We start from the raw sequence: 15,474 nt of genomic DNA on the forward strand, positions 1-15,474 counted from the left end.
TTTTCTTTTTGAAGTACACAATTCTCTCAGAAATTTTATGTATTGGGGTAGCTATTTAATAGCATCAAGAAGGGGAATATTTACCTCGACTTTTCAGAAAAAGTCCATGATCTCTCTATCCACCTTTTATTTTTTCGTATTTTTCAGTCTTGAGGGAAAGGGACGAGGAGTAATTTTCACTTCAACTTCAGCAAACTTTATCTTTCTTCTGCACATCTTCAATTGCCTCAAATTCTTGCTCAACTACAATCTCTTCTTCCTCATCCTCTTGCTGATCTGGTCCTTTGTACTTTTTACCACTTCTGAGACTGACAACACAAGAATTATGTTTCAGGTTCTTCTTAGTCTGAGATGGGAGTTTTCCTTGTGTTTGTGCTTCCAGTTTGCTCATAGAGTTCGCGAGTTGTGATACCTGTTGTTCCAGATTTTTTATGCTAGACTTGGTTTCATTCGAAAAAGCATAGGTACTGGTAGCAAGACTTTTAACAGTATCTTCCAAAGACATGTTGGAACTACTAGCTTGTGACTGAACAGGTGGTTGTTGAAAATTGCTTTGGTGTTGATTTTCTTGAAAGGTTTGTTAAAATCCAGGTAGAGTCTGGTATTGATTTCTTTGTTGAAAAATTTGTTGAGGCCTTGGATGAAAATTATTGTTTTGAGGACCTCCCCAAGCTTGGCTGTTGCGATGTTGATCAAATTGCCTCTGCTGAAATCCTCACATTGCTTGAACAGGCTCAGTATCTTCTTAAAGTAGTGGGCACCTATCTATTGGATGCCCAATTTTGCAACAAATCCCACAAGTTTTGACTTTTGGTTCGATGCCTTTTTCTTTTTTCAGTAGAAGAACAACCTTAGTCAGTTCTAAAATCATAGATTCCAGGTGGGCGTTGCTTATCTCTTCAACTCCTCTTGGCTGGTCCGGATATCACTCTTCTTTAGTTGCCGAATGTTTTAATTCATTGGCCAACATTTTGATTAATCTTCGGATCTCTGTAGGTGTCATGTCTAAAAGTGACCCTCTGCTTGATGCATTTATAAGCCGCCTTTCCATGGGTACTAAGCCTTCGCAGAAACAATGATGTAAGTGGTAATCGCTAATGTCATGTTATGGGCATCGAAACAACAACTTCTTGAATATCTCCCAATAAGTTTGGAGAGCTTCTCTTTTCCATTGCTTTATACCAGGAATTTCTATGTGCAGATTTGACACTTTTGCATCGGGAAAATCTAGAAAAAGTTTGGAGAGCTCGTTCTATCTTCTTATCGAACCAGACAGGAGGTCATATAACCACTCCTTTGCTGCATCTTGAACGAAGAAGAGAATGCCCTTATTTTGATTTGGTCTTCAGTAACTGCATGAGGTTTCATTCCAAATCAGACGAAATGGAATTCCTTGAAAATTTTATGAGGGTCTTCATTCTCAAGGCCTTGGAACGGGGGAAACAGATGCATTAAACCAGATTTGAGCTTAAAGTTTTGAGCTTCTAGAAAGGTGATACATAGAGGTTGTTGCGTAACCTCTTGTGTTTCCCATTCGAGAAAAGACTTTTCAGCATCATCTTTGTTTTTGTTCATGGTGATTTATGTTTCTGGTTCTGAATCATAAGGTTCAACTGTTTCATATTTGATGGAAATTGTGGGTGAGTAGCTCTTAAATGGACTGTTGTGAGGAGGATGTGCTTTTGGAAAGGGATGGAATGAGGCTCCAGGTTCGTTCCACAAGGGAGTGCCTTGTGGTGTGGGTGTTTTATAGTGTGATGGGGGAGAGGAGTTTGAAGTTCCTGCTTGCTGCTTCCGAAGTTTTGTCTCATTCTTCAGCTTCCTAGCAGTCTTCTCAATCTCTGGACAAAAAATAAGATCAACTGTATGTGAAGATCTTTGCATAAAATTATTAGTGTTTACCATGTCCCCGACAATGACGCAAATTTGTTAAAACTGTTGTCGCGCACGATTTAAACAAATAAAAATAAATAGATATATGCTCTATTGCACTAACAGGTAGTATAGGTTAGCAGGTTTGGATCCTCAGGGACACGTTCTAAAGGTTATGCCTCTTTGCGTAAGGCACGAACTAACTGTTCACAAGAATATAAAACGAAAAATGGGGGGGGGGGGTTATTTCTGAAAATCACAAAGCCCTGCACACCATTTCAAAGCAAACAATCTTGTTGACAATGTTGGGAGTCAGATCATCGACAGACAACTATATTAACACATAATTTCATAAAAAAAATTAGATGTGGGTAGTCAGAGCCTTGCCAAAAAGATCGGTATGGGGATTGCAACCTTCCCCTCCGGTGGATGATAAATAATAGCCCCTTTCCGAGGGTATTCCACACCATGATCACGAAGAGAACCGAACCGTTCTTGAAGATCGGCAAACTCACTCACAGAGGGCACAATTTTTGTCTTTTAGGTAGCCATTGTTTTTCAACAATAAAAGACAAGAAAGAAGGATAAAAGGAAAATAGTTGAAAGTAAGGAATGGTAGAAGCCGGAAGAAGCGAAAAAAAAGGAAAATGACACAAATAAGGGAAGATTTAAATGTAGACAAGAAGTCCAAGTGGTTATAATGATGAAAATTGTCAGCACAGATACCTCAATCACGTCAGCAGCCATCAAGAGTAATCTCAACCGAACGCGTGTATAGATCTAAGCTAGTATAACTAAGCTACCCTAAGCAAACTATGGCACTACTAGCCTAGGGGGCTTGTTAACATATCCCACTAAAATTACATTAAATGTAACGAAGCTCACGTTTGATAAACATGGTAGTCAAGGATTGATGTTTGCCTAGCAATAGTCAGCATTTGCATCATCTCTTTGCAGATCTGCGGTTTTGACTAAAGTGATAGATATCATAGGGTAGAGCGTTCCCTATGGCAGCACGAGCCTTCATATCAAAAGCAACAAAACACTAGTCTTCATCAACGAAGTCATGGATAACTTTTTTGACCATATTACCTTTTTTAACATTCTCCTTGATTGGTTGATACATAGGAACATGAGGACCATCATTGATGATGCTCAACATGGAGTAGTCCATGGTTTCAAGAACCATCATTACTTTGGACTTCCACATTCTAAAATTCTATTTAGTATATTGAGGTATTTTATGTCTGGAAGTGGTTTTAGCATGGTTTGATGAGGAAGAAGAAGACATTGTTAATCGAACAAGATAACTTAGTCTGATACCACTTGTAGGTTCCCTTAATCAAGAACAATTAACAAATAAGACGATTGAAAGAAAAACATAGACGCTTCACAAAGGTTTTTTCATTAAGAAAGGTTCTCACAAAGAGAAATAGCACAGATCTCTCTAAGGTTTAATAATAAACAAATGATCAGAACCCTAGTATAAAAAGAAAAGTAAATACATTGTGAATCTAAAGAGTTGAAAAACTCTTTGATCGTTTAGATCTTTAAACAGGTTTATCACAGTAATAAGAACAAAAATATCAAACACTGGAATGAATCAAAATATGCTGAATGATTCAATAGATTCACACCTTAGCAGAGCTCGACTAAGAACTTCCACTGTAGAGGCTGTTTAGGGTTACAATCAATAAAAGTATACGTTGTGAATGATTGACTCCCAAATCTTACATACTAAGATGCATGCAAGAATCTATAAATACTAAACCCTAATAAATAAATCACGGATGGACAGGCCCAATCCGGATACAAAAAATGGACTAAATAACGAGCCCAAGACACAACACGTAACGAACCCAACAATCTCCCCCTTTGCGTCAATTGGAGCGAGACACTACTTCGGCTTGCTGGGTCCAGCTGCAGGAACTTTCTTTGTGGTTTCGAATAGACGAGGAATGAGGGAAAGGATGGTTTGTCTGAAACGAATGTACCACTGGATCATATCATCGAAATACTTCTTGTCATCTTCATATTTCTGCTTGCATCGATTAATGATCCCCAAAACATGTTCCAAGCATGCAGTGGTATATAGATGCTTATCTGGCAAGGCAAACAGGCATTTTTGGCCTTCATTCCTTGTGAACATGACTGAGTTCTGCTTTGGGTTGATCCTCCCCATTTGCATCATATTTAAATCATTTGCAGAACCAACAGGAGAGATGGTGGGCTTTTTCTTGAAAATACTTGCGATTTACCCTTTCTACCGAGTGTAGAGGAGAGAGAAAAATCTGCCCCCAAATCTTCTTAAAAAACGAAGTGGTTCCTGAGTTGATTGACGAGTGACAGTCAGCAACCCCTATGATTATGCATGAGAGAGAAAAACGCTTCTGTTTTGCATGCCTTTCCATCAGATACCCTTTTTGAATTCCTGAAACCTTTAGTCTCCCGGCTGAGTCATCAACTTATCCTTTTAAAATGAGTTGTCTTCATAGATAAACCACGTAGATATACCATAGCAACGTTAAAAACCAGAGCTATAAAAGTAGCTTGTAGTGAACCAAACCAGACTTTTGGAAAATCAAAAAGATTTTTGTGCATAGAGTGTCAAAGATAAAGAAATAAAGCAACATATATATGGGAAATGGTGATGTCAATATTGACACGAAACAGTGGATCCCGCGCATGAATCTCTTCCTTCAAAGTCAAGAGAGACTTTAAAGTGTTTGTGTGGTTTCCCATTGAATTACGATCAATCACTTGTTAAGAAGTGTTGAAAGGCATCTTTTAATGAGACTGATAAGGGTGGCTTTCGCTTCAGTTCGGAGTTCCTGATCTTGACATAAGATAGAAACCGAATGAAGTACTTGTGAGACCAATGTGGTCTGTTGAACAAGTAGGTTTGGACAATATTTTAGTGACATGTTGGAAATACTCGGTGTGAAATCTCAAGAAAATTTAAAACTGGACTCTAAGGGAAGAAATGTTATGGTATGTAACAATTTCATAAGAATCACACAAAGAGAAAATTAGAGATTTCATCGTACAACCACTTGAGTGGATTCGTTAATTCAGAAGTGAAAGCTAGAGCAAATTTAATTGTTCACCGTCAATGCATAGTGGGTATTGAATTTTGGTTTTCACTTAGCACGTAGTGACACGAAGCTAAGATCACAAACACAGAGATTGTGTAACCATAAACCTTAGTGGTAATTTCTGAGAGTCTCAAGGGTTACATGTATGAAGTGAATATGATGGAGAAAAATGTTTGAGATGGTGTAAGAAAACCAAAGTACATCTGCTATAAATATAGTGACTAAGCAGATAACTCTTGACTCATATGAGAAAAGAGTAAGGTAGCTCATGATTAGAATAAATGTAGTAGCCTAATTGGGAAGACAAGGTTTGTATATACCAAGTCAATAAGGCTTTATTCAGAATCAGTTGAGGCTTTGGACAACATGCAACAGCATGTTTCTAGGGACACTTAACTAATAAAAAGTGTGAGAATGATACCTACCCCATCGATAATCCATAAACAGTTAATATAAACAGAAGTAGAGACAAAAAGAAAAAGAAAATATTTTTGGAACTTTTGATATTTTTGTAAAGAGAAAAACAAAACAAACCAAACAAAAAAAAAATTTGGAACCGAACCCGAAATGAACCGAACACTTGGTTCATTTCGGTTCCTTAAAAAATATTTTTGGAATTTTTGGAAAAACTATTGTACAAGAGTCTACAACCAAAGATATCACCTTTTTGAGATAAGCGAAAATAATTGCAATGGGACCGAACCCGAAATAGATCGAGCGTTCGGTTCATTTCGGTTCCCATGTGAACCGAGCCCGAAATAGACCGAGCGTTCGGTTCATTTCGCTTCCAACTTTTAGTTCTGAGAAGGTATTTTTGGTACCGACTCCAATTCCATCATACCTAGACCTTGTAGGATTTTATTAAAACTTGCTTCAGGAAGGGCTTTGGTAAAGATGTCGGCCAGTTGATCGTTTGTTCGAAGAAAGTGAATTTCTACGTTTCCTTCTTCCACATGATCCTTAATAAAGTGATACCTCAGTGTTATATGCTTCATCTTGGAATGTTGCATTGGGTTATGACATATCCTAATTGCACTTTCTAAGTCGCAATATAGTGGGATCTTTTCATATTGAGTCCATAATCCTGGAGTTGGCTTTGGATCCAAATCACTTGAGATGTGCATGAGGCGGCTGCAATGTACTCTGCTTCAGCTGTAGACAGAGAAACACACGTTTATTTCTTAGATTGCCAGCTCACCAACTTCTCGTCGAGGAATTGACAGCCTCCTGTAGTGCTTTTCCGGTCTAGACCACATCCTCCTAGGTCTGCATCTGAGTAGGCTTGAACAAAGAAACCTGAGTTTGAGGGATACCAAAGACCGAGAGAGGTGGTTCGCTTCAAATACCGGAATATATTCTTCACTGCCAGCATGTGTGGTTCACGCGGATTTGCTTGAAACCTGGCACAATAGCAAACTGAAAACATTATATCAGGCCTGCTAGTTGTGAGGTACATCAGGGAACCAATCATTTGGCAATAAAGTGTTATATCGACTGCCAGTTTTTCCAAAGATGGTGTGAGCTTGGTACCGAACGCCATAGGGACTTTAACCTTTGAGTCTCCCATCATGCCGAACTTAGCAAGAAGAGTCTTGGTATATGCTTCCTGGTTGATAAAGATTCCTTCCGGTCCCTGTCTTATATTTAAACCAAGGAAAAAGTTAATTGGACCCATTGAGCTCATTTCAAATTTAGTCTCCATCAGCTTTCTGAATTTAGTTGTTAGGCTAGGATTCGTTGAGCCAAAGATGATATCATCGACATAGATTTGAATGATCATAAGGTGGTTACCTTCCTTTTTACGAAAGAAGGTTGGGTCAACCGAACCTTGTTTGAATTTAGACATCTTTAAAAACTTAGTTAATGTTTCATACCATGCCCTAGGTGCTTGTTTCAGACCATAAACAGCTTTATCCAAGATGTAGCAGTGATCTGGATGCTTTTCATTTACAAAGCCAGGAGGTTGCTCCACATACACGGTTTCTTCAAGTTCCCCATTTAGAAAGGTGCACTTTACATCCATCTGGTAGACCTCAAAGCTCTTGTGTGCAGCATAGGCAAGAAATATACGAATAGATTCCAGCCTTGCCACTGGAGCGAATGTCTCTTCGTAATCGATTCCTTCTTCCTGGCAGTAACCTTTCACCACTAGCCAAGTCTTATTTCGAATCACATTACCCTCCTTGTCCATTTTGTTTATGAACACCCATTTGAGACCTACGACCGAGGCCTATTTTGGTGTTGGAATGACTCGCTAGACCTTATTTTTTTCGAACTCATTGAGTTCATCTTGCATTGCCTGAACCCAATCAGAATGATCGAGAGCAATATTGACGGTCTTCGGCTCTATTTTGGAGATGAAAGAATTAAACATGCAGAATTCTACTTTGGAGAATAGAACAGTTTGCTTCGCCTTCAGTTGAGATCGAGTTTGAACCTTTTCAGATACATCACCCACTATTTGAGATACAGGATGATCTCTGGTCCATTTGGTAAGAGGAGGATAATTTGGATCATGGGATGGATCCAATTCAGCATTTACCATTTCTTCAAACTCTGATTGAATATCATCATCATAGAACATATCTGAGTTCTCCCCCTCGACAAATGATGAACCAAGAAGTCTTTCTTCAACTGAGCTTTCGGGTTGATCCGGACTTTCGGGTGCTACAGGACTTTCGGGTGCAACCGGGCTTTTGGGTGCTACAGGACTTTCGAGTGCAATCGGGCTTTCGGGTTCGTCGAAAATTGGATTCTCCACCTAAATATGTGAGTCCTGTTGATTTGAAGAAAATAGATTCTCCCCCTCGACCGAAGTACCGCTCTCGGGAGGTTCTTTTCGAAATGGTTCTTCTTCTCCCATTTGTTTGGCTGCATCTTCTTCTTAAGGTGATCAATCTTGTTGTCTGCTGATGTGGCCTCAGAGTGAGCTGCTTTCTCAGGTTCATCAAATAGATCCATGAACTGGTCAAAAAGATTGGCGATAGAGGCTGTGACTTGACCTGTTTGAGAGAAAATCTCTCCAATTGCTTCTCCGGTAGACTTCAACTTCTTGACGTAATTTTCATCGAACGTCACATAATAGGTTTCTTCAATTCTTTTAGAGCGCTTATTCAAAACTCTGTATGCCTTTGAAGTAAGAGAATATCCCAGAAAGATACCTTCATCAGCTTTGACATCAAACTTGTTGCGATGTTCTTTGGAGTTGAAGATGAAGCACCTGGAACCGAACACATGAAAGAACTTGACATTCGGCTTCCTGTTGTTAATTATCTCATAAGGAGTGAGAGAGAAACGCTTGTTGAGATAAGACCTGTTCTGGGTAAAACACGCTGCAGCAATGGCGTCAGCCTAGAAATATAAAGGAAGGGAAGCAAAACTTAGCATGGTTCGGGCCGCCTCACACAGGGATCGGTTTCGCCTTTCGACAATTCCGTTCTGTTGAGGTGTATAAGGGGATGAGAAGTTGTGACTGGTGCCTTTTTCTGCTAGGAAGTCTTCGAATTCTTTGTTCTTGAATTCCAGTCCATTGTCGCTCCTAATGTTTCGAGCGACTTTTCTTAGTTGCACTTCAACCTGCTTGATAAAGATCTTCAGTTTGGGAGTTGCCTCAGATTTGTGCTTTAGAAAGAATACCCAAGTAAATCGTGAGAAGTCATCGACAATAACAAGGATGTACTTGTTACCACCAATGCTCTCGATTAATGATGGACCACATAAGTCGATGTGAAGCAACTCAAGTGGTTCAACAATTTTGGTGTTTATGATAGTTGGGTGACTTTGGCGACTTTGTTTCCCCATTTCACATGCAGCACATAAGTGTTCTCGATCGAACTTAAGCAGTGGAAGTCCCCGAACATGACCACCGGTGACTAGCTTGTTGATGTCTTTGAAGTTGAGATGTGAGAGCCTTCGGTGCCACAACCAACTTTCGTCTGAATGAGCTTTGGACAAAAGACATATTGCTAGATTCCCTTTGATTGGTCTAAGATTCAGAGGGAACATTTCACCTTTTCGTTCAGACTTGAGAATGACTTTGTTGGATTTCTTCTCTATTATCTCTGAACCTTCGTCATCGAATGAGACTTTGAGACCTGTTCCTCCCACCAGTTGAGACACACTGATGAGGTTATGCTGCAACCCCTCTACATATGCCACCTTCCTGATTGTAAAATCTCCATTGGTTATCATCCCATAACCCTTGATCGTTCCAAAAGAGTTGTTACCAAACTTGACATTGCCACCGTTTTGAAGTGACCGAAACTCCCTTAACTCTTCCTTCCTTCCTGTCATGTGACGCGAGCAGCCACTGTCTATGTACCATTCTTCGTCAAACTTCTTGTCACTTATAACCTACAAAAATTACGCAGATTTAGGAACCCAAAGTTTCTTTGGTCCTCGTGAGCCTTTTACAGAAACAAGAATAGTAAGAGATACATCAACCAGATATGTTCGTTTTATTAAGGTTGTTTCATCTTTCCTCTTAATGGTAAACACTTTGATTTTATTGGAGTTAGATGCAGGTATTTTGGATTCAGGTTCGGGCGTTTGGACTTTAGCCTGCTTTCGGTCTTCATTTGCTGAGGAAATTTTCCTTTTTTCCTTTCAAATCCTTCGATGATTGTGAATTTGGTGTATGGCAAGAATTAGGCTTAGAAGAAGAATGAGAACGAGAAGAATTAGAAGAGAAGAAATTAGAATGAGAATCTTTCCTGACTTGAGGTTCGAAATGACCTTTTCGGTTGAGGTCATTTGAGGGACAGAACCTGGACCTTCGGTTACCGTTTGATGATGGACCGAAACTGTTTTTTCGATTGTTGTTATTAGCTAGACCGAAGCTGGGTCTTCTACTGTAAAAGCTTGAAGGGCTAAAATCTGGTCTTTGTCTATTGTTGTTTGGGGAACCGAAACCAGCCTTTCGATTGTTGTTACTTTCGGGACCGAACCTATCCTTTCGGTTTTATTCTTCCTGTGGCCCGAAAGTCTTCTTCTGATTCTTTTAATCTGATGGACCAAAGCTCCTTTTATTGTTATTTTCTTCTCCTTTTGGCTTGGAATTTCTGTCAAAGTCAGTATAGTGAGGATTTTGGGAGCGCCAAAATTGCTTTCGCTCTGAGAGATTTTTCTTGTATCTCAGATTTCTCTGCTGCTTTTGATTTTTCACCTGTTTCGGTTGTCTGTGAATATTTGCCTTCTATTTCGGCTTCTTAGCAATAGGTTCACTTTTCATGGAAGAGGTTTCGCTAGTTGTGGAGACATATTCCACCAGAACCTCTTTTGTGCCGCTGGAGCTGGGCACGTCAAAGTTGGTAGGTTTATTCAGTGGTTCTGCCACGTATCTACCTTTGGCCTTCCATGATGTTCACTCCGACAAACCAATTGTTTCATCTGCGTTGTCTATCGGTGAAGACCAGAAAAACTCATCACAGCCATCTGCATTATCTTCATTCACTATGGCAGTGAGTTCGGCTGTCTGATGTTCGGTTACTCCTGTGACCTTATAAACCTGATTGGGAGTGGTTCGAACCTTTTGGTATACAACGACCTTTTCTTTAAGGATTGGGGACTTATGTTTGGACAAACAAGCGAATTCCACAGAATTTTCAGAAATCAAGTTTTTGTGGTTTTCAGATTCACTCCTAACGAAGTCGGAACAGTCAACCTCATCCTCTACAGAAATTTCACTCATGTCATCGTCCTCATTAAGTTCAGATGCATTTTCAACATCGATTTTATTTTCTGAACTTAATTTGGTACTCAATGAGTCAAATTTTTGTATAGTTTCGGCCCTGAGTTTCAACTTATCATTTTCATCCAAAAGATTCTTAAGCATGTCCTTATGGTCTTTGGACTTTATAAAAGATTCAATTTTGTCCAAACCATACATATAGGTGGGATTAACATCATCAGAAGATACAACATTTTCGCAGTTGTATGCTTCGGCATCGATTTCATCCTCCTTTAAGTCAAGGAAGGGCAGAATCATGTGATGTATTTCTGGCCTATTTCACAGTTTAAATGCAGCTGAGTAATGTTAGTATAAAGTCTTTTTGCAATTAAACAAAAAAAATTCCTCTGTTTTAATCATTTAAGATTGTCTCTTTGCAAATAAATGTTTTCATCCCTAGACTTAACCAGCTCCAAATCCTTCTGCTCTATCCATATCCTTCGCTCCTCACTCTTGGATGATACCCTGCTTATTTGGTCAGTTAGATTAGAATTCGTGACACGCGTTTGAGTTAAACAACTATCTAGATTTGAAATTCGTGAATTCAAGTTATTTAATTCCTTTTCATATGAAGTTTGTGGAATTTTAAACGAAATAAAAATACATTGTACCTTCTTGATCAGTTCATCTAGCTCACTGATCTGCACACTGATAGGTTTCGCTGTAAAGCATACGTCCTCTCGCTCCTTAGCCTCTTCATTTCCACCATCAGTGTTGTATCCTCTCATCTGGGATACATCTGTAACCATCAGACATCTTCCACCAGCATCACCATTCTTCGCCACATATGCCTTTCCATGAGATGGCTTTCTCACTTCATCATCTTCTGAGTCGGTTGACCACACATGTACGCCACCGAACTCATCATCATCTACTAAATCCTGCACAACAAGAGCATTCATAGAGGGATTAGTAGTAGCTTTCTTCCTCTTAATCTCTTCCAGTCTTTTCAGGAGACTTGCTTCTTCATCTTTCTCTACCATCTTCTTCAACACGCAATCTTTTGTGTAGTGATTTTTCCCACCACAGTAGAAGCAACTGACACCAGAGTCAGCTTCACCCTTTGCTTCCTTCTTTGATTCTTCAACCTTTGGCTCCTCTTTCACTTTTTCAGAGCTGTAGCTTCCCTGCCAATTTTGATTCTTGTTGGTAGGGAACTTCTTCTTAATGAACCTTCTGGGATTTGATACCATCATAGCATAGTCTTCAGCTGTTAAATCGTAATCTCCCAGATTAAAATCTTCTTCTTCTGCTGCTGCATTTTTACCTTTGGACAAAAGCGCCAAAGACCCCAAGTTTAAAACCACTCTTTTCTCTTGTAACACAATCTTTTCTTGGGATTTCAGAATCCCCACCAGTTTTTCCAAGGAATACGATTTGAACTGCTCATGCACTTTAACCGTCGACACAACTACCCTCCATTCAGGTCTTAGACCATTTAAGAAGGTGACCTTCTGTTCGATGAGCTTTCTTTCAATGTCATGCTTGATCATCTTGCTCAGAAGATGATTGATCCGATCAAATGTTTGTGTAACAACCTCATCCGGCATCTGCTTGAATTCTCCAAATTCAGAGAGAAGTAGGGTCTGAATTGAATGCTCTAGATCTTCATCTGTGAAGTACAGCTCTCGCAGCCGATCCTAGATTTCTTGCTGTACCGCAAGAACTTACTAATCGAAATGTGTCGGATTGAAGGGCGAATCGAATTAGTCTCAATGCCTTAATGTTGCATTGGAACTTCGTCTTTTCATCCTGAGTGACATCTTTCACATCTTTTAATAGATCATTATACTCCTTTTGAGTTTTAATGATTCTAGACGTGCTTGAATGAGCGAAAGGGCCAGATGTGATAGCTTCCCATATCAGATACCCGTTATCTTCAGATCCAATAATGTAGTCTTCAAAGTGGTGTGTCCATACTTCATAGTCTTGAGTGTAGAGGATTGGAATCTTGGTGGTTGATCCGGTGCTATTAGAGATGTTGATGGGATTGGATTGAGAATCGTCCATGCTTGATCGAGTAACCTGTTATAAGATCAGACTATGTAATACGTAATATTAGGGCAAGATGAATAATTAACGAGATACGTCAATTATGGAGTGACGGCTCAATAAATATCAATGAATGTGGAATAAACCCTAATCACTTCTTTCACAGAAGAGATGTGTACGAATTACATAGTCTCCTGCTCTGATACCAATTGAAGAGTTGAAAAACTCTTTGATCGTTTAGATCTTTAAACAGGTTTATCACAGTAATAAGAACAGAAATATCAAACACTGGAATGAATCAAAATATGTTGAATGATTCAATAGATTCACACCTCAGCAGAGCTCGACTAAGAACTTCCGCTGTAGAGGCTGTTTAGGGTTACAATCAATAAAAGTATACGTTGTGAATGATTGACTCCCAAATCTTACGTACTAAGATGCATGCAAGCATCTATAAATACTAAACCCTAATAAATAAATCATGGATGGACAGGACCAATCCGGATAAAAAAAATGGACTAAATAACGAGCCCAAGACGCAACACATAACGAACCCAACAGAATCCCTACAAGCCAGGGATATCACCTAATATACTATAAGAATATAGTATATCCGATATCCTTAAGATATCAGATCTATTAACTAACTACGTATTTATCCATATACACAAGATATTACATTTATATTGTTTACTCCAAGATAGTGCTGGTGAGATGCGGTCACTGATGAGAGTGTTAGCGTGAAGGTTTTGCATTATCATATTCTAAGGTGTCTTTACATGAGTCATTATCAAGCTAATCCTGGTGAAAGTCACTAGATTGCAATCAAGAACATTCTGAAGTATCTTAGGATGAAGATATGTTCTTGTCTTTGATGATAAGGAAGATCTAAGTGTTAAAGGATTTATGGATGCAAGATTCTTTATGTTAAATGGAGGAGAAGTGACTTGGAGGAGTTCCAAGCAAGAAACTATAACGGTATCAACTATAGAGTTAGAGTACGTTGCGAAAAAGGAAGCGTGAAAGGATGTAATGTGGCTAAAGAAGTTCAATAAGGGTGTCACTGCTTTAGCTAAAGAACCTGGAGATCACAAGTACATAAGTGATATACTCATAAAGTTCCATTATATTAGGAATCTAGTTGAAGATAGAGACATTATGGTGAGTCGAGTTCCATCAGAAGATAATATAGTTGATCCGCTCACCAAACCATTAGAAAAAATCAAGCATGATGCTCATACTAGATCTATTGACATTTGATATGCTAATGAATTGGTTTATATTACATGATTTGTAGTTTGATTTTATGGAACATGTTTAGATTATGTTTAGATTTGGTGCTTATTAATAATAATTTGCTTTTTTGTTCATATTATATGTGCTCCTATTTTGCATGTTTAGAACCACTTTTAGAATAATATTTTATTCAAATTTCCACAATCGGTCCTACTCTTGGAAGATAGTAGTGAGTCAAGATTGTCATGGAGTATTGGTATACTATTTATGGAGATGAACATTGCAAAATTTTGCGACAAATACTAATGAGTACTTGAAAATAGAGATTTTAAGTATTGGAGTAACCATGCCTAAATATTACTTCATGGATCATGTCATGAGTAAATTAAGATTATTATATTTCTTATTCTTCAAATGGAGATGCATGAGGTTTTGTTCTACAAGCTATTGCATCTTCATTTTTACCCAGTGTTGTCTGTCCTTGGCAGCCATATAACGTTTGACTAGATATTTCATGAGGAATAGTATTCACCTATGCAATCAATGTTTTTTGATCCTTCTTCCATAAATGGAGAAGTAGATATATATGAACCCCTCGATGATTTGGTGCTAACAATAAATTCTTGGCTAAGTTGAAACTGAGTTGATATAATTTGACAGTCAGTCTGAAAAGTCACCATAAGTCAGTATCGAGAAACATATTCTTAAACCATAAGATTTACCATTGATCCATGTCTAAAGTTCATAATAATATAACATGAAGATCAAAGGAATTTGAAGTCACTATTCGTAGGACTAAATAGACATGTTTCGATAAGTATAGTAGTTATATTGGACTGCCACTCCATGCGGCTCCTAGTAAGTATTGGACAGGTCAATTGTCATGCCTAAGAGAAAGCGGGAGCGGATGGAGATTAGTGCTTATAGCCATAACAAACAGGTAATATTACTATAAATAAAAGTGTCCTTATGGGTTACATGCAATAGCAAAATAAAGCAGAACTAAAAAGATATTTATTTTAGGGACTTGCTTTGTTAATTAATTGATAGTTTACTTAATTAATTAGAAAATTTTAAAAATATGGAACATTTTAAATTGATTTGATTTATGGATAATTACGAAAAGCCTAGATAATTACAAATATATATATGGAAATTATCTCTAGGGTTGCAGATCACCTCCTTATATATATAGTGGGGTCAAAATCCAGTTTTGGATGCATGAATAAATAGCCTTTCACCTCCAAAGTTTGAAAACCCAAAGAAAAAACCCGAGAAGGGTTAGAACTCATTGCCATGTCATGGTCCATCGTTTTCCATGTCGTATTCACTTCCATATTCAATATTCAAGTCTTATTCCTGCCGGTTCTTGAGTTGATTTCAGATATGTTGGTGTTTTGCGTCTTGGGTTCGATCATAAGAAGGTAACTCTATGTTGGGTTCTCAAGTTCAATCAACCGGCAAGACTAAATAAATCAAAGAAAAACATGAAGGTATGATTCATTCTATGAAGCCCATTAAGTTGCATAGATTGTTAGAATTAGATATAAT

Source organism: Lactuca sativa, chromosome 4 (assembly GCF_002870075.4).
Source record: "Lactuca sativa cultivar Salinas chromosome 4, Lsat_Salinas_v11, whole genome shotgun sequence".
NCBI classification, from domain to species: domain Eukaryota; kingdom Viridiplantae; phylum Streptophyta; class Magnoliopsida; order Asterales; family Asteraceae; genus Lactuca; species Lactuca sativa.